Source organism: Poecile atricapillus, chromosome Z (genome assembly GCF_030490865.1).
Source record: "Poecile atricapillus isolate bPoeAtr1 chromosome Z, bPoeAtr1.hap1, whole genome shotgun sequence".
In the NCBI taxonomy this organism is placed as follows: domain Eukaryota; kingdom Metazoa; phylum Chordata; class Aves; order Passeriformes; family Paridae; genus Poecile; species Poecile atricapillus.
This window is the reverse complement of record NC_081289.1, coordinates 49148776-49175951: the sequence shown is the minus strand read 5'-3', so window position 1 is coordinate 49175951 and position 27176 is coordinate 49148776. Positions and strand designations below refer to the sequence as shown.

The window sequence follows — 27176 nt, the reverse complement described above, 5'->3', positions numbered from 1 at the left end:
AATTAGAGGCACCAATAAATAAAGGCTTTATTTGGTCACAATACACTGTTTGTATGGGGTTTACAATGTGACCTGTGTAATTGATATTCTGTTCATATAAAATGCTTAAAGAGTCTTTTAACTCATAGCTGTTAGGATGTAGATATATTGAAGATGTATATTGAAATAGTTAAAACAGTTTCAGACCAAAAAAAAGAGCGTGTCTCTGAAAATCTAGATAGCAGTAGTGGTGTATTGCCCCATGGTGCTTTCTTTTATTTAATGCCCTTAATTCTATATATTTGTCTCTTTTTGTTTTTGAAAATCAAATCTATGATGTGGTAATGTGACAGAAAAGGAACTGAAGAATAAAGTACTACAAATGAAGTGCTTTTAAACAAACTAAATAATTACATGTGCAAATGCATTGACTAAGTTTGGGTTTTCAATTAGGTAATTAATTATGTTGAAAATAGCAAAGCATATTTAAATAGATGCCAGTGCCTCTGGCTCATCCACTTCTCTCTAGGCTGTTATTTATGTACACAGTAATTCTCTTACTTTTAGTATCACCTGTTATAATTTAAAAGCATGGTTGCATGACTAATTAGACATATAATCTTGATGTTTCTATAAGCAAAATAGAAATTCTTTGTATTAAGATGCACTTTTCTACTTCACAGAAAAGCTGTCCATCAAATGCTGTGTAAAATACCTGTTTATTATAGCAGCATTTCTTAAAAAAGCCCCAAAATTTCTTACTATAAAGTACAGAATTCAAGCTGGGTTTGCTTGTATGTCTAGAAGCTGTCTAGTAACTATGTAATTAGGCTTTTGGTCAGCTGCTTAAATCTGACTCCAGCCTCACATGATCTTTCAATGTATTTGTTTATACAAAAAATTTTGACCTTTCCATATTAAGAAAATTTAGAGGTTTTTAAAGAAAAAGCATAGTCAGTTATCTCTGAGAAATAATCTAGATCCAACCTAATTGCCAAAGGTAAAATGAGATTAATCATGTCACCAGCATATGTTTATGAATCATGCCACCAGTTTCTTAGACCTTTAGCAAATGACTAGATAAATTTTGCATGGGATCATAACAGTATTGTTTTTCTTCTTCATTTCATTGTTGACTTCTAAGACACAAGGACCATATTTCTGGTAAAGAATGTCAGAGTTTTCAGACCAGAATTAAAGGTAGATTCAGAGATTCTTTTTAGCAGAATTTTTGTATGTTAGTGGTCAGATAATCTGGATTCTAAATAATAAATTTCCCTTTTCATAGCCATTTATTTGAGGAGTCTTCCAAAGGAAAATACAGCTTGCTTATGTTCACCCTAGCAGGAGATACTTGTAGCATTCAATTAGAGTAACCCATTTATGATACTGGGTACATGTGTACAACTGGGAATTATTTTTATAAAAATACACTGTATTGATTACTTGTACAGTTGGTGGTATTTTCATTGTTTTAAAATAAAGACAGGTACTCATTCAACATTGGGATTTTTTAGCATTATATTTAGGAGAGAGGCTGAGGACAATATTTGCATTTTAAAGTTGTTCTATAATTACATAGGAACACCTTCTATGTGAATTGCATAAGAATGTTTAAAGAATTATCATTACCTTTATCAATTCCCAGACAGTGATGAAAGAGTAGGCATCTGGTGCAGATTCCTGTCTGTAAAACCCAGCCTTTTTTTGGTGAAATCTCTTTGCTTTCACATTTGCCAGTCTGGGGAAGTATCAAAAATTAGTGAAGACAACATTGGGCAGAACACACACCCTGCAGTAAAAATAAATTGTATCATAGTATTTAAAAAAAAGATGCAGTCAAAATTTACTAATATTTTGGATAGTTTTGTTAAATGCAGCCTTGGAGTTTTAATGGAGTGCTCATTCTGTTTACAATTTTGCCTCCAGAGAATAGTTTCAGAACAGCTCTTTTGTTTGTTGGTGAACAGCACAAAGCAAACAAAGTTCATAAATCACACTGACTGAAAACATCAGTCCTGGTTGCTGCTTAATGAGGCTTTAATCCGTTTTGAACAGTTGAGTTTTTGTTGCTTTTTCGATTTTTTTTTGTTTAATATAATTTCCTTTTTCTAAAATTCCTAGGGGAGGGAGAGAGGGAGTATGGTTAGAACACTAGTATGTCTTCTATCTAGTTTTTAGGGGAATTAGAGATTAGGGATTTTAGAGATTAGAAATCAATTTTTTTTTAAAAAAATTAAATATTGAATTATTTTTAATAAACCTTTTCTGAGCCCATTCATGATCTCGTAGAGCTGGACAATCACAGAATCACAATTATGGTTGAGATCAGAAGTGACCTCTAGAAATCATCTAGTTCAGTTTCTCTGCCAGCTACAGCAGGTTGCCCATCCTCATAAACAAATAAATATTTGTGGAGCAGCCGCAGTATCCTTTGAGAATGAACAATTCTATGAAGTCTCTGTAAAAGTTAACAAGTGCAAGGAATTGGCACAGTCCACTGGGTTATAAAATAAGAAGTAGAAATCCTATGGTGGGATGTGTTCGGGGGATGGTATCACCACAAAATACTGGCTTTAAGTAATTGCTGTCCAGAAAAATGATAACTTTTTATTAGGTATTACATTTGTTGAACATTTATTATGTTACACAAGGCACCAGCAAAGAAAAGATAAGTCATCATCTTTTTATGTCCTTTTCCAACAAGTTTCATAAGATGGTTATGACTGAACTGTGTAAACTAGAGATTAAAGGACAGTTCTCCTCCCACAAGTTCAGTGTGCTTAGTGCTGTTTTATTTTATTATTTTGTGGGTTTTTACACATACATATATGTATGTATTCATGCATACATATATATTCCCCAGAAAATATTATCTTCTTAGGACAAAACCACCATCATGATGTATTGAATTCAGGAAATGGTTAACCCAAACATTTTTTTTTTTTTTTATTACTGTGTTCTGCAGGAAATTTTACTCAATAGGATTTTCAGAAAAATTTTCTTTAACTATATTTACTAGAATTCTTCTCTCAATTCCTCTTTAGAGCAATTGCCTTCCTTTCTTTTCTTCTTTCATCATCTTTTGGTAATATTCTGTGCAGAAAATAATACCTAACTTAGGCCTCCTTGATCTTTTAGTATTTCAAAATATTGCTGCTAGAGATCCACTGTTAATTATCTGTGATGACTTTTCTAGAAATGGTACGATTGCATTTGTACAGGGAAAAAAAATCACATAAACATTGGTATTTTATAATGAACTTTCCTCTAAAAAACTTAGATTGGTTTGGCTTCATGAATGCATCTCTCATGGTTGACTGGTTTAATATTCATTGTGTCAGCTGCAATTCAAAGGTTATTAAGCCTGACCTAGATTTCACTACTGTGTAGGTTAATCTGCTCTGTTATCTTTTTGTGTATGTATGTGTTTTAGCTCACACCAATTTCTGTTTTCAAGTTAGTGATTTGGAAACTCTAAAACTATCACAGTCATGATAAGAAAGACAATTACTCTTAGTAAAATCTAATCTCATAACTTTTTGTCCTTTGTGTTGCATCCTATTTGAAAACAGTTATCCAAGGATAAACAGGGTAAAAATAGTGATGTAACATATCCTGGCATCATGCTTCACTAGTTTGCTACAGAAGCAGTCACCAGAGGAAGTCAGATCTCAATCTCTCATCCCACCCCATCCAGGGAAGACAAACTGAGATGAAGAGGGTAAATAAAGAGAGATTCAGTTAATGCACAAAAAAATTAAGATAACAGTTAGGAGCACGTTGTTGAAAATGCATCTATTCCCACTCTGAAAAGTAATCAATCCTGTTACTGGAGGGATCTCACCCTGCTGTTTTGAAGCTTTATTCTAAATAAAATGGAAGATTTTAATCTTAGCATCTTTTTGAAAAAAACTGGTATTTGTTCTCTCTCATTAAAAGTTTATATTTGGTTAATTAAAAAAGCATAAAAGATAAAAATTAAATATTACATATTTAAATTTAAATAATTTTTTTTTTTTGTATTTTGAGTTCTTTTTAACTGAAAAGCACTGCCTAGGTAACCCTAGACTCTGAACTATGCTACATTTATCTACAAAACTGACTTTGTACATAATTATACTGGAATTTATGTATGGGCTAATTCTCCCCTTGTTCAAGAGATGATCCTTTTGCTAAAATCCATCCACTGAGGCTCAGTTCCATGCTCATGTTTAATTTTCAGTCACTCAGGCATTCTTCCTCTTTGTATCTAGTAGATTTTAAATGCTAAAAAAGTGCCAGAACATTTTTATTCTAAAACATTCAGTTCTGTTCATCACATCCTTTGAGAGAATGAAGCAACAGATGCGTTGTCTCAAGCCTTTCTTTAATTAATTTATTTAACTTTTTAATTTTTAAGTGTGCACTTTTTTTTGAAATGCATTTTCATTTTTCATCTATTCTTTTGGAAATTGTAGCCATAAAATACAAATGAAGCTGGAAGAAGGGGCTAACCAGTTCTCTGGCAAAGAAGAAAGATCAAATGTTTGTCTGTCTTATTCTGTTAAACCTTGTTGAAAGTTATTCTCCAGCCTCCACAGAAAGAATGTTCCAGTTCTTTGCTATCTATGTAGCCAGAATATTTTTATAGTAATTCACAATAGTAAATTATGGTAGTGAAAATTAAGCAATTATTTTCTTTTGCGCCCAAAGTTATTGAAAAATTTATCAATGTACCTTCTAAAGAATTTCATATGGCATTGTAGTTTATATGAGCTGCTTCTTGCACTTAGTCTAATTTTTCTAGGAGTAAGAAAATATAAAGGCTTTCTATTTTTCCTGACAGTTCTTATTTTTCCCAGAACAACCCTGCTTCTTCAGAGGGGAATTTGAAGAGAAGGCAGGTTTGTAGGGACACTTTTCCATTATATCATCCTGGCTTTGAGCAGCATCCTAACTTGAGGCTGGTGAGATCTTTGAATAAATTTTCACTAGACTCTTTCTCCATGGTTTGATCATGTCTCAAGCCTTTTGAAACCTATATTATCCAAAACATGGCATGTGCTGTGTGACTCATTGTCAGTGACACGGACACTGCCATGGAGCGCACCTCAGCAGGTCTGCTGATGACACCAAGCTGTGTGGTGTGGTCACCATGCTGGAGGGAAGAGATGACACCCACAGGGACCCTCAGCCTTGAGGGGTCAGTCTGTGCAAACCTCGTGAAGTTCAACAAGGCCAAGTGCAAGGTCCTGCACCTGAGTCAAGGTAAACAAGAGCTACGGACAGTATTCAAGATGAGACACATCACAGATTTTTTTATTAACACAATGGTGGTTTCTGAGATTTATTTTTTTCTGTCATTCTTTACTATAAATGACAAAGGATTTGACTGCTAATAGACATTAAGCTAACCTTGGTTCAAACTAGTAATAATTTTCCCAATTACACCTTTACTGTGTGGTAACAATTAGATCAGAGCTCATCCCTGTGTGCATAAAATTAGGACATGGCTTTATTTAACTTTTCCCAGAAGCATTGTTTTACCTGCACTGAGATCTACATCTTTTTTAGAATATCCATTCTTTGCTCTACCCTGGATTCTCTCCATTAGATTTCACTTTTTCTTAAGTTGTGGTACTTAAGCTGGGACCTTAATGACTCATAGCAGATCAAATGAATTGTCCATTTCCTTCATGTTTTATATAAAACACATCTCTTAATACATCTCTGTATCACATCTCTCAACTGCACTTTTCTTTTTCATCAACATTCTCTCATATTTTGTTTTTGATTAGGTGTAATGCTGAAATCTTTACTGCAAAATGATTGCAGAAATGTTATTCAATTCCTTACTATTGTTTACAATTCTTGCGGAAAATCAGAGTTTATCATATATAACACATTCCCTCTTTATTCTGGTTTAGGATCCTAGACCATCATTAAAATTCTTTTACTTAAGTGTTTGGTCATGAATTATTTTTCGTGAATGCTGAGGCTAATAAACTATTGAGCCCATCAGTCTTCTGTCTGCCCTGTGAATGAAAAATATCTTACTGTGCAGTGTAAATACAATGACTATTGAGTAACTGAAGTACACGTTCCTTTTACTGTGTTACCATTACATCCATGGATTAGGGACTTCAAATTTCTTGTTCCAATTACCTTTCCCATTGAGTGTTTCTTCTAAAAATCACTAGTCTCCTTCCTACTTTTGATATGTAAAATTATATTGCATAAAATAGGTATGCTAAGATAGATGCAATGAATGACAATTCATCTGAATGCGTTTCCTTTGATAGTAATGAATTTAAAATAGATTTGTAACATTTAAATTTAGCTAAGTGGGATCCCAATTAATGGGTTTATACAGTATCTAACAATGGGACTCAAATCTTGATTGCTGCTTTTAACATCTTAGAGAACAAGAATCACAGTGGAATCTAATTATTTTGAGTGTGATGACCCTTCCTCTAAGACATTACCTAAAATTATATTTGCAATAATGAAAGGGATTTTTTTGAGAATATTTACATAAACATTTTAAAAAATTATGTCTATGATCTTTATCAAACACACAGCAATGGAAAAAGATTCTGTTAGTGTTTGATCTACTGGTTAGCAATTGATGCTGCTACTAATACAATGAAAAAAATGAAGGAAATAACACAGACAGAATACTGAACAATTTAAAAAAATAGTGATTAGAGATTTTGATTAAATAAAATGCATATCAAGCACAATGTGATGAAAATAAATCTGTTAATATATATTTTGTGTATGCCTACTATTCACATTTTAGTCAGTTGTAACCGAAATATGAAGTGTGATAATGTTTGAGTAAAAGTCAGGCATGTGCTGAAAATATATGTATATATAGGTACAAGACCAGTTGGGCTGCAATAGATTTAATTGTATCAGCAGAGGCATACATCTGCAGCCAGACTTCACCACTTATCTACCAGCTTCCAAGACTAAATATAAATTCTGAGGAGGTCATTATTTTGAAAGATCTAGAATGCAGGCAGATATTGCTGGTGCACTTTCTCATAGCAAACTGCAGAAAATAGTAGTGTGAATACATGCAGAATTGTTGTATAAACGATGTTGCACAATTAAACATTGACTTTCTAATCGTGAAAAAGCTTTCTAAGTCAAACACAAATTATGCAAACATGTATTTTTATTAAAAGCTGTACTATGGCCTTTAACCCAGTGGCTCGTGTACTGGTTTAGGAACCAGATCTTCCTGCAGTAGAGCCCAGCCTCCCTTCCAATAAAGGCAAGAGAAAACCAGATTTTCTTAGACAGGGGTTTAGAGTTCACAGAGTGGAAGAGTGGACTGGATGGCTGAAGTGACTCAAGAAGTACCATAAGTCAGTTTATGTGAGAAGTCAGACAGAAGAAGAAAGATTGTGTTATCATACATCAGGAGTAAATGTTTAAGTGATAACAACAACAATAGAAGACAGTTAAAATACATAATCTTTAAAAGAAAATTCTGCAGATTTTTAGTAAAAAGTCATCCGGGCTTGTCCAGAGAGAAAAAGCAATGAGATTTAACATAAGATTTGACTGGGACTGTGCTAAAAGCTGTGTGTGACCACTTTATTGAGTGTACAATAGAAAACTACAGTCATTGAGATTTTAAAACACCACTATGACATATGTTAAATAATGTAGTCTTGTCAGCTTTTTTGAGCCATTGATGTGTTTCCCTGCTCTCTTCAAACAGCTGTAATGGTAGTGAGTTATGTATAAAAGGAGTGGATATTTGAAGCTGGAGAGATTTTTATTGTCAAGAGCAACGAAGTTTGCTTTCATTATCTACTGTATAGCCAGGTTAATTTTTAACATTTCAGTATTTCTAATCTATGTTTTTTTGTTGTTATTTTAAGGACTGTATGCATTATAAACATTATGGAAGAAAAAAAACAATTGCATATATTAAGTTATTTATTTGAAACCACTTTAGTTTACTTTTATTTCTCTACTGAATGCATTTTATTTATTGGGAAAACCATAAAAATGTAACTCTTTTCCAAGATACTACTCAATTTTTTGTTGAAAATTTCACCAAAAAGTTTACCACCTAAGGAAAACGGAGATGTTTTGCAGGCACACTGGTCTTCTAGTAGGTGTTTGCTGAAATACTATTTCTTACAAATGTCAGATAAGTCTGAGAGAGTAGGAGCTTTATCATTCGCATTTATCCATTTCTTTGACCCCATCACTCATCTTCCTCCTCTTAAAAGATATATAAATACCAAATGAATGAAAAAGAAGCCTGACATTTGGAGATTGACATAGTCTTCAGCTTTCAAAGTTGATGAATATCTGGAGCTTCTGCTGACTGTGAAGTGAGCAGAGTTCAGTTTTCTAAGAGTCACTCACAGGAATTTGCAAAATAAATATTCATTAGTGGTAAAAGTAAGTTTTTTTTTATAAAAAACATACCAAAATCTGAAACCTCTGTCTTAATTCTTACTATACTAAGTGTAGTAGGGGACTTTCTGTTAGCTGGGGACTGGGATAGCCAAGGAATACATGGTTGGTTCCTGTGCACCACACAGGAGTGCACGTATAGAAGTATACACATACACATATATTTGTAGGGCTAGATAATTTCTGTCAAAGCTGAGTGTGCCTTCAGGAAGCTAGAGTGCATCTCCGTTTGTACAGCTCTACCAGGTAATTGGAAGATGACTAAGCTCCTTAAAATGCTCGACTCAAGTAGAGAAATGCCATGTCAGAATCTGTAAACGGCAAAGTAAAGCAGACAGGCCCATAAATTTTGATGTCAAAATATTGCCATAAATTCTCCGTCTCTGGACACTATTTCCTCTAGATATATCCAGCTATCACAGCATATCTGAACTTACGTTTAGAGCTATAATAAATGTTTGACTTTATTTTTAAAAAGAACAGACAAGAGGTCATTGACAGAAACCACACCAGTTAGTTCTTGAGACGTAAGGACTGTTCTGATTATATTACATTTGGATTTATACTGTTAAGCTGAATGATGAGAAAATTGCCAAAGAACTCCTACAAAGCATATAAATCTGACAAGGAACAGAAGACTCGCTTGGTTTCTTGCTTTGCGACTTTGTCTTGCTTTCTTGTTTTGTCTTGCTTTCTTGAATTCATGCTTTTTCTATTTCTCTCTCTCTTCCCCCCCCCCCCCCCCCCTTTTCTGTTCTGCATAAGTGAAACAAAAATCAGATCTTCAGGGCATATTCCTAAGAAAATGTATTTGGAGCAGAGGTCTGGGATGAAATGATGCCCTCCTACTGAAGCTGAACTCCTATTAACTTTAAAAAGGGGAAAAATTCAACTGGGAGAGTAGTCTACCTCTTTTAAGAAAGTAGTGCATTGGAGACTGGTGGGGAAAGAGGAAATTTATTACTAAACAGTAAATGAAAGCGGCATTATATCTGAGTACATGTGTGCAAAATTCACAAAATTTAATGTTATTGTTCCCATAGCAACAATAACTGTGCCACGTTACACATTTCTAAGAAGGTGTAATTTCTACAAAAGCATGTAGTATAATAAAAAAGTATTTGATAGGCGGTGTATGAGAAGAAGAGCTATATGGTCTATAAAATTGAGTTGCTTTATGTTGGTGTATTTAAATCCTTAGGTATTTTTTCAACAGATTGAGTAATTGTTATCTAGTTTAATTTTTATGTCCCATATTGCATGACCAATAGTGCCCTGAAGGCAATAATAAGAGCAATGTTTTAGACTGTGCTTTTTCAGATTTTGGTAACTGATAAGACATTTGATTGAGTACATACCATGTTGGTAACATTTCTGGGGAGAAAAAAATAATCCAAAAATATTTTCTGATCTATAGGTGAGACTTAAATTTTAAAACTCAGGAGAAATTTCAACCCGTGACCCCATGGCAGCTGGATTGGAACTAGATGATCTTTAAAATTCCTTCCAACTCAAGTTCCTTCCAACCCAATCCATTATATGATTTTTGAATGAGAAAGTTCTCTGTTCTGAGCTGTCTAGATTTTCAAAGAAGGTATTGTACAAAATACAAGCCCTTTGAGGTTAAGATATTATCCTCACATTCGTGCATTGCAGAGCATGTATTGACAATACCGAAAATAAATATAATATCTATTTGAACAAGTGTCCTGATTATATTCTTGGCATTCAGTTTACCTTTTTACCTTTTCCTCTCCTTAGATTAATAACATGCATCAAACAAGCGTAAAATGTAAAGCTGATACAAGAGGTACTGATATATGATATTCATGCTTTTCTTGGAGTTTTCTCACTGAAGATATATAAGCTATTAATAATAAGACTAGTCAAATATTTGTCTGATGGATGGTAAAGTATTATCTGTGCAGAAAACGCAAAAAGGCTAATGAGAAATTCTTTTTCTCTGCTACTCCTTCTTCTAGCAGTAGCAGGTCTAGCCAAGTCCTGAAGAAGCCTTTTCTGAACTTCCAAGAAACTGTAGAAAACACTGCTCTTTTTTAGACATTTGATAAGGGGGAAAAACTTCTCTCTGAATTCAGTATTCTTGAATTTCAAATTTGTTCATAAAGCAACAGGTGTAATAGCAGCATGGTTCACAGGAATACACCTGTTAGGACTCCTACCTGTAAAAGCAGTGTATCAGAAAATAGCTTCCTTGTTTGCTTGCTGTCTTATAAGGAGTGGGGTAAATAGTTCCCAAGTACTTCCTGGTTTTTATGAAACAAATTCTTTTCCAGTTCTCCTAATTCCACATTTTTTGCAAAGATAAAGTAATGTATAGTATTCATTCCATGTGTTGTATTTTCTGAATAGGGACTGAAATCTTTTATGTGATCCATCTTCCAAAAATACAGCAGTCAAACTCTCAGGCTGAGCACTGGGTTTCATAATTGCCATAAATGCTTTAAACTGAAATATGAGACTGAAGTGATTCATTGCATTAAGAAAGCTTGGTGTTATGGAAATTTACAGAAAACTAAGAATTGTAATTGTACCTCTTGTATCAGCTATGTATCAACTGAATACAAATGGTCTGTGCATCAGAACATTATGTACTTGTCCATTCCTATTACTGACCCATCTATAAAATATCCTGTCTCTTGCAATTAGGCTGGAGCTAGATTTCACTCTAAAGAATTTAGTTTTCTTTCCTGCTGTCTATCTTCCTTAGGTTTTGTGCATTCTTTTTTTGTGTGACATAGTAATGGTAATAAATGCTAATGTTATGGATGCAGGAAATGTTCCTTTACTAGTAGCTTATGCTGTAAATTACCCATTCCAGACTTCTAATAGTATTTTCATGATTTTTTTTTCAGTGTGTTCAAAAGTTGCTATCCATGTCTTTGTGCTTGGAGTCTATTTATGGTATATGTATCATTCACATACATATTGTTTCCTAATTATCTCCAACCACAGGACTATCAAGCAAGTCTGGAGTTGTACTTTCCTGCATGGAAAAAAGTATTAATTTCCTAATATCTTCAGCCTGAAAAATCTGATGCTTTCACCAATTTAATGCCTTATCACCTACCTTTTACTGGGTTCATGCTTGCACTAATGTGCTCTCAGAGGCACTATATTTTTTATCAGAAAGCTTGTTGTTCTTGAGAAGGAAATATGGACCACAGCAGAGAACTGTGTTGACAGGAATTTGCAGATAAGGATATGCTTTAATGTGCTTTTCACAAATCTATGCTTTGCAACCCAGTTTATGAAATGTCTGCATCTCGCAGGTATGGAGGAATCTTTCTGGCTGTTGTGAGTAAATGAGATCCTGTGAAGAGAGTAGAAATCACAGAATCACAATCACAGAATCTCAGAATTAACTAGTTTGGAAAGATGTTTGAGAGCATCAAGTCTGGCCTATGACTTTACACCACCTTATCAACTAAACCATGGCATTAAGTGCCACATCCAATCTTTCTTTAAACACCTGAAGGGACAGTGACTCCACCTCCTCCTTGGGAAGCCCATGTGGCCTGAGAGTCCAGCTCTACAGAAGGGTTGTATCACAGTGAAACAGTGCTCCAGGTTTTGTGGTGTGTTCAATCGGAAAGGACACTAAGAGTTTATTGAACAGACCAATCAACCCTGACTAGGTACATCTGTCCATTGTTGCTCGGTTTATTAGGGTTGTTACTTGTTCTTAGGGTTGTTGAGAAAAAGTTGTGGAACGGGTCTGACATATATCAGCCTTTCACTTGAGGAAGCATGAAGTCAGGGGGGAAGTGTATAAAAGACAGTAAAAAGGCTTGTAGGAATATAAGAAGATAGCAACCAAAAAAGACAAAAACTAAAGCTACAAAAGTTTTAAATAGAAGTTATTGGTTTGACTGCTGTGAATCTAGTCCTTTCTCTTTCCGGGTTTCCTCATAGCAATTTTTAAGTTGTTATTGGTACAACTGGGAAGTCACTTGGCATTGGCAGTGTGAAAGACTGGGTTAGAAATCCTGCTTTCTACTTCCTTCTCAGTATTACTACTGGTAGATAGTTTTGATGCTGCTAATACTTTTGGTGCAGCAAGTGCTGTAGTATTTCCACAGCAATATAGCAGATAGGTTTTTAGATATGAGGATTATTTCTGATCTACCAGCTGCTTTCCTGGTTATTGCTTTCTACTGATTTTCCATACTGAGGTACTTGTTGTAACTCATCAGCTCAGAAGCTGAAAAATGAATTGATTGTGCACTGGAGAAAAGCGCATATTGTGCTTTTATGTCTTAGGAATTTTGCCAATAGGAGATAACAAAGTATGATTGTCCCTCTTCTAAACTAGATGTTAACTACTTCATTGAATAGGAAGAGCTGGGAATTGCCTGGCAATGACTCTCATTTTCCTATGCAACATTTCCCGACTTGCTCTCTCTCAAGGCCTGGTGAAATATGATAGAGCTCTAAAGGCATCCTCTCAAGAAATTCATGTGTGTGTTTCTTGCTTAGAATCAAATGTTTGAAGGGTTTTTGAGCTGTCACATGTCTGTCAGATTTTTCCTCTTTCTGTTGTAAAGATTCTCTGCTATGACAGAAAGAATGACTTGCTGAGGATTATACAGTACCGCTTCCTTGCATAGCTGGGCATGAGGAATTAATTACAATCTTAATGCTCAGCAGAAGTGACAGATTATGACTGATGGGGAATTGTGCTGGAGCAGCTCATCTGAAAGAAAGGAAGGGAAAGTTGGCTCCCCTGGCTCCCCTTGCACAGCTGGGAAGTATGCGTGTTTTAAAGCATGGCAACTGCCGTAGGAGTCTCTTCAGCCCAGCTCTACACTCCAGTGAAATATGCAGACCTTTGATCACTTCTCTGCTATGTGCCAGTACTTTATCCTTCACACAGACACATTCCCAGTGATCATGATGCATCTCTGTCCAGCCACTGAAGAGGTGAGCAAGGTCCAACATCTGAGACAGAAGCTCTTGCTGCTGGTAGTTGTGACTGACGCAGTGTGTGTGGCGCCAAAACAGCGTTACTTTAATCTTACCTCCTTTTCTGTCATGACGTACCTTCATTCCTATAGGGAAAATCCCCTGCAAATCCACTCATCTGTGAACTTGAAGGAAGAAGCCGGTGGAATCATGTTAATATCAGTATTTCTGCTTTTCTCTTTGTGGCCTATTGCCCCTAGTTCAGACAAAACTTGTTTTTTTTATGGTATTTAAGAACAAACATGAGGAGAAGGTACTGGGTCTTGTACACCTAAGTTATTAGAACAATGTGCAAAAATTATTTTCTCTTAATTTATTATAGTAACAGCGATTGCTGGGAAAAAATCAAGAGAATAATTGCAGTTAAAACCAATCTTTACAAATAAAGCCCTACAAGTGGTCAAATAAGGAAGATAGGGTCTTCTCTGTCACTTAGGAAAACTGGGTTTTGTTGAACGGCCTTGCCAAACCTATAAATCTTCATTACAAACTATTCTACTAAATATGGACAGTCATGCTAAATCTTCCCTACCTTTTACTGGCTTCTCTATATGGATAGTAAAGTCTTCTATGCAGAAATTTATATTATAGCTATATTATGTTCTTTCAAGCACAAAATGACAAACATTTGAGGAGCCTCATTTTGGTTAAGTCAACATTGCAAAAGCCTGTGGAAACATGCAAACAATTTCTGGTGGTTTGAGTCACCAGCCTATGAAAACTGATTTAATAATCTCAAACTGAAATTTGTAATCTTTAAATAGTTTAATTCTACAAAAAATTAGACTGAAGTCTTATTCTTGATCCTTTTGCTTTCATGATAACTGTAAAATTTCAACTTTAAAATGTATACTGACCAAAGGCAATGAAAGTTTTCAGAGTAATGTTCAAGGAGTGATACATTTTGTGTTGATCATTTTTTCTTCTTTCTCACACTTGAGATTCAGCTTTTGGCTGAATTACTGAGCCTTACACTTTGCTAGAGTACGTAGAGCCTGATATTCATTATTTCAAAACATGTTTAGCAACATATACTTTGTTGTGTTTCAATCCTAAATGATAAATTTCTTTTGGCCATAATTAGCAGAAATAGTTTTGACTTTTATTGATGTTTTTCTTGTTTTCTGTTGTTTATAAATAAGAATTTGGAGTTTGTACCTGTCTTGGGCTATTTTGACTGGAGGCTTCCTATTATTGTAGTCTCATTTATTTAGAACCAGCTGATCATGCTGATAACACTTTTCTCTCCAGAAATACCAGCTTGCTGGGATTTTCAGTTGCTATACAAAAATACCTATCTTTTCCCAGTGTCATGATGCAAGTTTGTAAAGCAAAGTCAGAAACACTTCCTTTGTAGCACTTTGTGTCTTAAAAGAAGACCAAAAATTCCCTTCCTGACAAGTATTTCTTAACACTACCAGACTCAGTAGACTGTTCAGCCTACTTGTGTTCCTGCTAACACAAGGGAATGACAAGGAAGTTACTGATACGGCCAGACACAGAATTAGATTCTCTGTTGATATTTAAAATTATCAAAGAATAATTCCAAGGGCTTTTTCATTAATTACTATTGAATGAACATTTTCTTGGTTCAGTAATATTAAATGGGAAAACATATTTGAGAAGAAGAAACACAACAATTTAATGAAATATCAATTGACTCAGTGCTGTGAGGTTATAGAATGCAGTGGAAGTATTAATGAGGGCAGTTCCCTTTTCTTTTGCAGGTAATTCAGATTATCTTTTTGATGATCTTTGGTTTGAAAATTTTAGTGCTTTGCAGGCTTCTCCTTTGAACAAAACAATATGAAATTTCAGTGGTTTGAGAAAAAAGAAAAAGGAAAACTGGTGTTAACATCTACTCCTAAGAGCAAAGATCACCTATATAAATCTTTTCAGGCTCCGTGAAGCACTTTACTGTGTCCCAGCACTGGACTGCATGTAACTGAGCTCTTCCAGAAAAATATGTTTATACATGAACTCATGTAGGAAACAGTAGGCTGCTCTGAAAAGTATTAGACTTTTCCTAAATTGAGGGTTTCTGTTTGTTAGATTTCTACTGATCTAAATTATAATTCTGAAGCTTAAAATCTAACAAAATATTCAAAATATAGAGCTGCCTTAACAATGTAGGAGTATAATACCCCTAAATGATGCGGTCAGTTCTTGCTTCTTGAGACACGATTTTAAAGGTGGACATAGAGAGAGTTTAGAACAGCAGAAATAATGCTGATGGACCAGCTGAACTATTCATCAAAACCCACAGTGCCGAAGCATAGCCATTTTATGTGGGAGATTGGTCTATAAAAGACAGAAGTCTTTGTGCAGCAGATAGTGAACTTCTGGAGTTTGTTGCCCCAGGATGCTTACAGAAGGCAGACAGTATAAGCAAATAAAAAATGGTTTAGACAAATTCATGGGTAACAGATCAGTAAGCAGATACTAAAACAAATAGACAACAATATACAATCAAGCATCTCTGATAGATCAAATTTCAATGCTCATGGAGAGTAGTCAAGCTAATGTGCTTTACCTGTGCACTGTCTGCTTTTCCAGTTGTTTGGAGACAGAATATTGGCCTATGTGGACTGCTGCTCAGAGACAGAAATAAGCGTTTCTTATAATCCTCATAAGAGATTAATTATGAGTAATAATTTTTGGATATACCATAACATTATCTTAAACACCAAGGAAAAATAGTATATATGTTTAGATATGCATTTAATAACAAGGAAAGTTTTTTTCATGGTGTTTGCTTCAAATTGCAATTATTTATTTCTGGAATTTGGAAGTTCAATCTGAAAGACCAACACCAGTTCAAATGTAGGGATATGCAGTCTGATATACATATATATGCTCATAACTTTTAACAGAAGACATACGAAACCTATTACTTTTTAAGATTTTTTATTGCATTGAAATATTTTTGAGTTTTAAAACTCATAACTTGTGTCATAAAAATAGTAATTCATTGATTAATACAGGGTTAATATTTTTAATCACTTACTTGTAAGCTTCTCAATTATCTTTTTGATAGTAGTGTTTCTTTAAAAGAGAAAGTACACTTCTAGGAGAAGTAATAAAAGGCATTTTTAAATATTATTTCCTAACAAACATAAATAGAACGAGATATTAAGTTTCAGGCTTCCATTGTACAAAGAGTAACAACTCTCCCCCTTCCATAAATTAAAGAAGTCCCAAACCAAACCAAAACACCTTAAAACCAATTACACTAAGGGTTCCTCATTTTGCATATGCTGCCTAAGGTAGATTAGAAAATTTTAATACCTTTGGTTAGTCTTAAGCAATAAAGAAAGTATAGCAATTAGTTCCTTTGTGAGAAGTGTGTGTCTGGGGAATTATTTCTTACCATTGGACCTAGGCAGAGGTATTGCTGGACTCTTTTAGCTGTCACAAGTCTACAAGAATCTAGCCCAGGAAAATGTAACATTGATGAGGAGACAACACTGCTATGACCACCTCTGTCACCACTTTTTGAAAATAAGAACATTTTTTTCATTCAGAATTTCCTTAGGAGAAGAACAGGCCAACAGAGTTGTCCAAGGTGGTAGATGCTGTTTTCCCCTCTGGGATACAAATAATTTTAAAACTTTTTTTTTTTTTTTTCTGCTCCTGTACACCCCTTCTTCCTCCTCTCACAGAGCCTAATTGTGAGTTGGAAGACTGGCCTGGCCAGCAAGCTCCGCTCTGAGGCTGAGGAAATACAAAGAATAGGTAATCAGAGGTCAGCCTTCAGCCTCTCCCTTGATAGTTTCTGTCACAAAAGTAATGGCAGAAGAATTGCTAAGGGATGGTACTTGGGTGAGTAGAAAAAGTGAGTTCAAAGAGGAAGAAGAGCTTTTAGAGAGCTGTGTTTAATAACTGTAGATTCTGCAGGCTAGAGTTTTGCTGCTGAGTCAAATTTTAAAATCCCCAACTTAAAATCTAGAAAAAAGTTTGATCATCTCTTTTGTTAGGCTGGCAAAGAGGAGCATTTCTACATATATTGCAGAAAGAGAGAAAAAAGAAACTGTTATATATCAGGTGAAATTTTCATCTTAGTAGTTCCATAAATCTTAGCTTTTGAAATTCACTTCAAAACTGTTGTCTTTGACTCCTTAAATTGTGCCTAAAACTAAAATGATCAAAGTTAATTCAATATTAATAAAAAGAGGGTGTAGAGTGCAGGAATTACTATTTTTTTTTAGCAATAACTCTTTGGTCTGTATGTATCCTCCCATTATTACAGGTATAAAGTTTCCAATTTGACAATGACTCAGGGTTTGGTAATTCACTTAGATGACCTAGAATAGCTAGTAAGTTTTTACCTTGGTAAAATGATGAAACTAATGATAATGAATCTAACAAATGATTCCCATCTAATATATGATATGATACAGTTAATATCGTCTAATGATATTAGAAAAAACCTGTCATGTTAATTATCAATATAATCTAGTACAGAAATGTGAGAAGGTAATGAAACGATACACTTATTTGGTTAATGGGACTTACATCAAAAGAACCAAAGTGAATAATTTTCATAATCTTAACTTGAAAGGGCACAGTGTTGGCAGCTGAAATCAGATTCACAAGTGAAAGATTTGTAGAGAAAAATTATAAATTTTTTGTTTTCTTTCTCTTGAATCAATAAGCTGGTTAGCCATCTAAATGAAAGTTATGCAACCAATAATGATTGCTCTGTTTTTCAACATAGAATTACTGCTTTGTATTTGTTGCAAATTTTATCCTGAAAAGAATTATAGTTCTCCTGATCAAGACAATATGGTTAGCAAAAGAATGAAGTAGTTTCAGTATTCCAAATGGGAGTGACAGATTTCTGTAGCAGTGTGTAGCAATTTCCATTCACATACATCCAGTATATGCAGTCCTCTTTAGATGGTAATCGCTACTGAATAAATTGAAAAATACATATTGATTTTAAGTATAGAATTTTCTAATATTAATTTTAAATAATAATGCTCTCAATATAGTTAGAGGTATTAATGTAAGTTATATATGGACCTTGAAAGGAATATGGTCCTTGAACAGATTTCCACCACCTTTTGTAGTATTTTGCTTTAGGTTTAATCAATCTGGAAAAATACCCCAAACAAAACCCAAAACCAACCAAAAAATAACAGCTCTTCCCCCAAAAAACCACAAACAAAACACCCCAAACCCAACCCAGATTCTGGACTTATTCTATTATTTCAAAAACAGATTTGCAGAAGTCATCCATGGTTTCATTAAAGTTCACTAAAACTGTATTTTCCTGAATGGGTTGAAGAGATCTCCTGTGGAAAGGATCATAAAATAAGAATTCTGCTAGTGCTAGAAGAGATGAGACACACGCAGGGAAAAGAAAGCAGCACAAGATATAAATAATGGGTATAGGGTAGAAGGCCCAAGAACAAAACTATTCACAGATATTACAGGAAAAAATGATAAAGTCATCTCTGTGAGGGAAGCTGCTGTTAGTTGATCTTTCTTAGCAGTGGGAGCAAAATTAGTTCTGCATTGCTGGGAGAAGCAATATTAAATGCTTCATGCCTCCTGACTAGGTAAGCAAAACTCTCAGGAGCAGAGGGAAATTCCTGTGCTGCTGAGTGTTATGTGCATGGGGATCTGCAGCGGCCTTTTACAATTTCTGAAGGAAGGTAGTATGAATTGAAAAAATAGAGAAAAAGAATGTGAAGCTGGAAATGTGAATCATAAAAAGTGACTGCAAATGAATGAAAAGAGATTTTACCCAAGGAGAAATTATTTCCTTAAAATCCAGGTCCCCTGGCATTGCTGGTAAGTACTGCGTCTAGAACTCTACAATTCACAAAATGTAGAAAAGAGCTCCTGTCAAAAAGAAAAGAGCTCTTTTGAATCAACTTATAGAGTGCTTGCCAGCACCAGTGTAACAGACCTTTGTGATACAAATACCTACATACACAGGTAAAAGTATCAAGAGGGGCAAAACCTAGGCCCTAGATCACTGTGTCTTTAAAACACACGAAAATAAAATTAATTCTAGAAATGCTTATCAACTCATATCATGATCATCCAAGATCAAATTAAATTATAGCCTTGGGAAACATTCTTAGTGAATGGTGGAAATCATAAAATTCTTCTCCAGAAAGAGATATATGAAGGTAAAGAGGATTGAGATAAAACATTTATTTTATAACGTATATTGATCATACAAAACAGCAGCAGCTCCATAGCTGCTTCTTCATTAAAAAGCTTGAGTATTTTAAGGATATTTTGAAAATTCAGGAAAGAAAGAAAGACAGAAACAACAGAAAAATTAATTGCACTGACATATGCCTTAAACATAAACTTGAGCAATTATATGGGAAATTATGTGATATTAAAGGAGTTAAGAGACATTAATTGCTCCTTCTAAGTCTTTGGTTTGTTTTGGTCAAATATATTTGGATTCAGAGGTATGATTATTCCTTTTCTGGTAAATTGATCTATCAAGGATACTTTTGCTCATAGCAATGATGCCATAAATTTTGTGAATCTCACAAGCAATGATCTCACATCTTTTCACTCTTACAATTATTTCTAGTCTCCTTTTGTTACAGTGTCCTCTCTCATACAAAATGAAGTGTTAACAAGGGAATGTCAGCCTTGAAATGAGTCTAATCTCTCTAGTAAGTGAGCTGGTTACTCTTTGTCCTTTCAATCATATTATCATTTTAGATAAATATGCACAAATCCAGTAACTTTCCTGAATACCGTGTGTTTTAAAAGTTTCTAACTGCATTATGATAATGCTGGTGAAGCAAGTAATGGGTAAATCACTGTTTTTTAAGAATGACATGCTTTTTGAGAAATTACCTAACTAACGAAGCAGGGCTACAAACATCTCCTGTACTTTCCATATCAAATTTCTATTTATAATGAGCACTGTTGAGTTATAGGAGCCTGCACTGGTGCACTTTGGTAAGAATGCTTTAGATGCGAAAAAAGGGATGGCATTTGTCATTCAGATTGCTTTAACTGTTTTGCTTATTTATTAAAAAGTGGGTGTTTTTGTAAGCATAATTCTGTTCCAAATGAGGAAACCAGTAAATTATATTTGTTTTTCCTGAGACTCCAAAATATTTAATGGCAAAAAGTAAAACAGAGTTTATATAATTAAAAATTTGCCCGATTATAGGCAGAGGGAATCACTGCCTCCATAATGGCTGTTCTTAATATCACTGAATGGGAGTCTTTTGTTTCAGGTTATGTCATCTCCATCATTTTTGGGTGTCTTCCTTTGGGGGTTCCCTTCTCAATATAGCAGGTCTGGCAATGCTTATGAGGGAATACCTGAAGCATTAAAGGTTCCTCCAGTACTTTCCAAGTTCTGAGTTTGGATGCATTTTATAGAGTCAGGCCTCTCAATAACTGCAGCTTGTATGGAAAACAGCTCTGAAGCAAAAGTTAATAGCTGTACACAACTAGTGAATATTCCAAAACCTATTTACTTACTCTCATGCATATTGTGTAGCTGGCCTTCAGGAAAAAAAAATGTAGTTGTTTCATACGTACAACCATGCCTTTGTGTCTTTATGTACGTGTAAGGGAAGAGTTAAAGTAGAAAGGCACAGATGGCTGTATGTGTGTGTTAGAAGTGAGAAAGGAGATTTCTGAGGAGGTGGAAGGTGTTTAGTGTCATGTGTAAGATTCCCCGCAGTGATACTAATAAAACTTACATGTTATATGTAAGTTTTTTATAACATGCAGTAAGGTTCATGTTTTGGGACCAAGGTGTCACTTGAAATTGAATATCTTAGCATTTGTTCGTTCTGTGAATTTGATTAAGATGGATATATGTGGAAAAAATTCCACATTATGGTCTTTTGACCCTGGCTGAATGTGAGGTTGCTAATCACTCTCCTCAGCTGGACATGAGAGAAAAAGTAGAACAAAAGTCCTGTTGGTGTGGATAAGGACAAGCAGAGATCACTCACCAGTTGCCATGTTGGGCAAAATGGACTCAGCTTGGGGAAATGAGTATATTTTATTACCAAGCAAGTAGGTTAATGAGAAATAAACCCATATCTTTAAATTACCTTCTTCCACCACTCCCTTCTTCTTTGAGTCAAATTTACTTTCAATTTTTTCTTCCTCTTCCCCCGCAGTGGTGCAGAGGAACGTGGAATAGGAGTTGTGATCATCACATCTCTGCTGCTTCTTCCTCCTCAGGGAGAGGACTCCTCACACTCTTTTCTACTTGATCTTGGTTTTTCCCTGATGGGACAGTCTCCAACATGAACTTTTCCAACATGACTCCTTCTCACACTTTGCAGTTCTTCATTAAGTCCGGCATGGATCTCTTCCATCCAGTGCAGTCCTTCAGGAATGGACTGCTCTAGTGTGGGTCCTCTGCAGGGTAACAAGTCCTGCAATAAAACCTACTAGAGCATGGATTCCCCTCTTCATGGGCCAGAGGTCCTGCCAGGAGCCTGGTCCAGAGTGAGTTTCTCTTGGGCTCACAGCCTCCTTCAAGCATCTACTTGATCCAGTGTGGGGTCCTCCATGGGCTGCAAGTGGAACTTAACTCCCCCATGGACCTCCATGGGCTGCAGAGGGACAGCCTGACTCACCAGAGTCTGCACCAGAAGCTGAGAGGGAATTTCTGCTCAAGTACCTGGAGCACCCCCTCCTTCTTCATTGACCCTAGTTTGTGCAGAGCTAACAAATATTTTTCACACTCTTGGTGAAGTTACCGTTATACAGCAACCTTCCCCCCTTCTTTACTCTGTTATCCAACAGGCCCTATCACTACTGCTGATGGGCTTGGCCATGGCCAGCAGTGGGTCCATCTTGCAGCTGGCTGGCATTGCCCTTTTTGGACGTGGTCAAAGCTTGTGACAGCTTCTCACAGAGCCACCCCATAGACCTCATGCTACCAAAACCTGGCCATTCAGACCCAATAAACATGTACAGCAATTCATGTTGCTGGGAGAAAGTTGTTCTTAAGTATGATAGAGACCACCTATTTTACAAAAGAGTTTATATTTTTGTTTTATCTCCTCTGAAAACAGGACATTATCTACAATATCTGTTCCCAGATGACACCCAAAGATATGCAGATTGCTGAGACCTTTGGATTTCTCAAGGTCAAATCAAACTGAAGGCAATCATTCCTCATCCAGCTTAGCCGAGCCAAGTTACTTGCTTTGGCACTGCTACCGCATCCTAAAAAAGCAGATTTTTCTTGCTTGTGGGCAGGTGGTTAGAATACCATATAGAGCTCATTTTTGACTGTCAAGATTGAAATTATTTCTCAGCCAAGGATAGCTATAAGTACATCTGTTAGCTATTAAATTGTGGAGGAAAAAAAAAAAAAAACTTTGCAAAGGTTCAAAATGTACCTCATATGTAAGAAAAAAGTAAATCAGAATTTCAGACCAACTTCTTTAAAAATGTCTAAAAAAATAAATGTAATTCCATTATGTTCTGAACAAGAAAATTACTGCAACTGTGGTAGACCCTGTTCTTAAGCCAATGAGACTTCAACTACAGTTTGAGACACAGTAGCATAGGTGATTATTATTAATGTGTCAAAGACTTCAGTAAAACCTGAAATTGTTTTTTTTTGCTCATACCAGTATGGTTTTTAAAAGATGTTTGGATTCTATATATCAAAATCTGGATAATTTAATGTATTTGCCTGAAGTATTGCTAAAGCAAACCAATTAAGTCAGAAGAATAAGAAATGTTAAATATATTTATTTTTTATTACAAGACAGTTAATTTAAGAAAGTGAAAGACTACTCTTAATTAGTAGAGGCTTTATGAAGTTTAAGAGATTGTTCAGTAATTAAAACTTATGCTAATGAACTAGATATGAAATTAACAAATACTAAGTTAATTATTACTTACAGCAATTTTTCTCTTATGAATTCATTCAGATATCTTCAACATTTAATTAAAAACTTCATGTGTTAGAGCAACAGAGGGCATGGTTACAGCCAGTCAGAGCGTCTAAGGATGCTCAACTAAGATAGAAAAATAGAAGTTTGCATTGCTTTCAAAGTATGTTATATTATTGACTGCAATTCCTTTGTAGCAAAGACATCTCACAAGGAATTGATGTAAAATTCCCAGTGAGCTAATAGTACCTTACATTGATATTTGCCTTGAGGATTTTTAGTTTTGCAGCCATTGTTGAAGAGTGCTAGAAGCATTCCAAAGTATTTTTTCACTTTGAATTGTATTTCTTTTTCACAGAAGTATTGATCTTTACACTTAAAACTGTTATTCATTTACATAGATCTAAACCCATAAAGTTGATAGCAGTAGTCTGCAAGGCTATCCATAAGAAAAAGAGTGGAGTCAACAATTTCAAAAATGATGTTTGTGTTAGTAACTTGGCCTAGTAGAATTGCAGAAAAAGATGGACAATAGTTTTATTTCAGCATGCCCAGCTAAAATGTTTAACTATGAATGAAACAAATAAATGCTCATTAGTACATTTAGATCAGGAGCCACATTGCCAATGTAGCACACAGAGGTGGTCTCTTCCTTGCAATTTAGGTCAGAGATTTCTGCAGGATTCATGGAAGACAGGGCCAATGACTAATTTTGCCTATGAATCAATTTGGCCTCTCTTCTTAGGTAAGAAAACCAAGTGTGTGGGTTTTTATTTTAAAAATATCAACATAGTCTTTGCAAGAGGAATTAAAAATAACCTACCATGGTGAATCAAACATGGCTTTCTAAAGCCTGTAGTCTGGTTTGTTTGCAGGAATATTTTATTATTCTATTGTGGAGTAACTCAACAATGAAATTATTTTAAAAATTAAAACCAAGATCAAGAAACAGATGATCACTGTAACGTGATTCTTTGCTGTGGTTTGTTATTAATACATGCAGTGAAAATCTTGAATAAAACTTTGTTTTCAGATTCCAGAGTGTTCCACAGGACAGTGTTTGCAGTAGTATTGCTAGAGAGGGTACAAAGTCCCCAGATAACTGCCCTATGCAAATACTACAGTAACATTTTGAAAGAATTGCTTTAGGAAAATAGATTTTCTTGCCTCTCTTCTGTTCACAGGTATGCAGGCACTTATTTTTTACAACATAACTTACTTTTCTATTGAGCCTATATGTGGGAGAACTTGATTTATATAACCCAAACATGATATGGCAGAAGGTTTTACATTTAACTGCTGAAGTACGACTCCCATCTACTAAAGTAGACAACTAGAACTGCTGCTTTTTGTTTCTTTTCTGTTTCTTTTTTTCTCCCCTATACCCTTAATATGTTTATTAACATTGTAAATTTTAATTCTATTTCTTCTAAGTAAAAACTGCTTGTGTAGAATAATCTGCTTTTTCCAATATGAGAATTTGTATAGAATTCCTCTTTTATCACTACAAGATACTTTATTTTGCATGAGTAGGAAAATATTCTGGTTTATGATGCTTATTTCAAGAGTAGAAACAAAATACATATTTACCCTGGTTTAGAAATAATAAAATGAACCACTTATAATTACTGCAGTCTGTAATCTTTTTATTTTTGCCTTAGGCCTTAAAGAACACACCAGACACCTGTGTTAAACCCTTAGATTTTCAGAGGGTCTCTGAAAACCTTTGCAAGACCTATCCATGCAGACAGTTTTTTCCTCCAATTTTGTTTCTACGTACTTAGTGCAAAACTCTTTTTTTCCCTTCCTCTTAGTGATTTCCCAATAATAATAAAGGAGGAGATTATTTGGGGATAAGAGATTGTGTCTGGTCTGAAATTGAGTCACTGACTGGCCTTTGCCATATTATTTTTCTGACATTTATGAGGTAAACATGCCAGCAGAATTAACTTTCAAATCCTTTCACCCTTTTGAGTGAAATTCAGTCTTGTGCATGAAGTCTGTAAGGATACAAAACTTTGTCACAATATATTCTTCTGTATTCAGGAGGATGAATGGAAGGGAAAATTAGATACTTTTTGAGCTATTGTTTGGCTTTGTCACTGATGGAAGAGACCCATTTAATAATTTTCAGAAGTGTCAAATCAAACAGCAGAATTAATGGACAACTCTCAACCTATACTTTCATACATTTTACTAGTAAAATACGTGATACTTTATAGAAGAAACTATCAATGACATAAAGCATTGCAAAATCTTGAAACAGAAATAATTTTATTGTCCAAACTGTATATCTCTTAAAAAAAAATAAATTACATAGTAAAAAACTACTTTTTTAGGATAATTCAATTATCCTAAATTATTAAAATCCTATTATTATAGCATGCTCTTTATGTTTAGGAAATCATATATTTACCAACTAGGGCAGTTTTACATTTTTGTTTTCAGTGGTTTATAAATTTAGTCTTGAATACTGTGCAATATGGCACTGTTCTAGAAAAAAATAAGATCAGTCTTTTTCTTTTCTGCAAATAGGTTATTATTTTTTCAGCTTTCAATGAAAGTATATCTAGAATTCCATTAAAATATAGTACTGCAATGCTCATCCTTTTAGCTGCCAAAAAATAGCTGCTTGAAAAAGGATTAGTCAGATTTTGGGACTTGCAAATTAAGTAATTATTGTTTTTATTTGATTAATGTAGTCAAAGTTAATAAAATGAACTTTTGAGGATTCCTTATTCATCTAATATTTCATAGCCTCCAGGTTATTGATTAGCTTGTCCTTTTAACATACTCACCCTCCTCCCCAACCAAAACAAACCTCCCCAATTTTTTTTTTGTTTTGACTTGTGAATATCCCTGATGAGTGCTATTACAGCGTTCAGCTGAATCTCCTGGTGAAGATGGCTTTCTCTCTCCAGTTGATTTTTAGTTAGTTTTAGTGTTCTCCTGCAGCCTTCTGCTCTGAGGGCTTATCTTCCAGAGAGTGAAAAGTGATGAGCAGCTGGAGGCAACAAGCTAGATCAAAAGTCTGTTTCTGTCGGTGGACAGACTTGTTTATTCAAAAATAAATAAGAGGTATCACTATTCATGGTCCCATCTGTAAATGCTTCATCCTGGTAATAATTCAGTGTGCATGACAATTGCTGTCTGGGGTTAAAGCACAACAACTTCTCTGCATGAGTGATTGCAGAATAAGAGGTCCCGTCTGAAAGCAAGCAGAAGTGTGCGGTAGAAGGCAGACTGGCATTATGAAAATGACAGCTACTTGGAGAACTAAATACAGGAATTTTACATACTCTGCACCTTAGCTTAAGTACTAATCTGTAGTTTGTCATGTTGTAATACTGGGACATGCTGCACCAGTATGATTTTCTGTTAGAGGATGGCATAAATGTCATTTTTCTTCATCATTTGGCCTTCTCTTAAAGGTTTTTTTTAAGCTTATGCTGTTTAGCTTGTTACAGCTGTATGAATCCTACCTCCAGGACAGAATAATCTATGCTCTGAATCTGAGGCCAGTTTAGATACAACAGTATATTTTTGATGAATAAAACCAGTCTTAAACAGTATCTTCATGTAACTGTGACGTATGTACATTCACTGGTATTTACCTGAGATAAATTCTGATGGCTCAAAATTTTGTCACTACAGAAGTGGAGTTAATAATCTGTTAATTATATTTAACTGAAAAGTCTGTTCTTCCTTTCTTGTGTTATTTCTGACAAAACAGTGTAGTAAACAGGTCCTGCAACCAGCTCATACAAAATTTTTATATATTTTGACTTAAGTAACACTCTCATGTCCAAAGGATTTCAGTGCAGGTAGTTTTAAGCAGGTGTTGAGTTGTATGCAAAGTCAAATTCCAAACCTGGAGATATGTGGATTTTCATAACATTGTTGGATTTGGGAGTTTTT

At 34.9% G+C, this 27176-nt stretch overlaps 1 protein-coding gene across 1 annotated transcript in view; it reads left to right on the top strand.

Annotated features, from left to right (window-relative positions):
* The window catches only part of LOC131573608 (mitochondrial inner membrane protease subunit 2-like), a 405788-nt gene that overhangs the window by 286913 nt on the left and 91699 nt on the right, over positions 1 to 27176 (top strand). The gene's annotated exons all lie outside the window — the stretch shown is intronic.